Here is a 954-nt window from a genome sequence, read left to right on the forward strand (position 1 = left end):
TGTGTGTGTGTGTGTGTGTGTGTATGTGTGTGTGTGTGTGTGTGCGTGTGTTAGCTCCTGTGGCATTAATCTCTAAATAAGTTCTTATTCCTCTGTAATAGTATAACTCTTCATTCACCACTTTCTTCACTTTTTATCATTGTAGTACTGTACGTCACTCGTCTAGAGGCCCCATGCCGCTTTCCTCTCTTAAGTATGTTTCCACCAATTCTTCTATAACCAGTTATTAAAGTTTCGTAATGGGTTGAATTAAAATGGGGATATAGTTTTCTTGTCTTCTTTTCTACTACGGAATTACACTTGGTTACACCAAGGGACTCCCTCCGGGAATCCCTAGACAATACGTCAAGCCACCTTCGTTCTGACGTCACTATTTCATTCATCTAATATCCTTTTACTTCTGAAAACAAGTGCCACTCCTTAAGGGCGTGACTTTATCTGAATGCGCCAATATTTTTTTCTTCTCCTCCACCTTATTCTCCAATCAGAGAGAATGTTATATTGTTTTAAGCGATATTATTTACGTAAGCATTATGTCGCAACGGAAATGGCTTATGCGTTTACAATTTTGCCACATCAGCATTGTTTACAATATACAAGGCGCGAGCGAGCGCGAGTATGACTAAGCCATTTCTGTCGGCCGTTGTTTTTAAACCTTTAGTCATAAGATTTACATTCATCTCAACCTACCCCTCTATCTACCCAAATGTCTACCTCTATCTACCGGCCTCTTACAGTGTGTGTGTGTGTGTGTGTGTGTGTGTGTGTGTGTGTGTGTGTGTGTGTGTGTGTGTGTGTGTGTGTGTGTGTGTGTGTGTGTGTGTGTGTGTGTGTGTGTGTGTGTGTGTGTGTGTGTCTGCGTAAATGTGAGTGCCTGTGTGTGTGCGTGTGTTAGTGTGTGTTAGTGTGTGTGTGTGTGTGTGTGTGTGTGTGTGTGTGTGTGTGTGTGTGTGT

Source organism: Oratosquilla oratoria, chromosome 32 (genome assembly GCF_046742065.1).
Source record: "Oratosquilla oratoria isolate Oo_2021 chromosome 32, ASM4674206v1, whole genome shotgun sequence".
NCBI lineage: Eukaryota > Metazoa > Arthropoda > Malacostraca > Stomatopoda > Squillidae > Oratosquilla > Oratosquilla oratoria.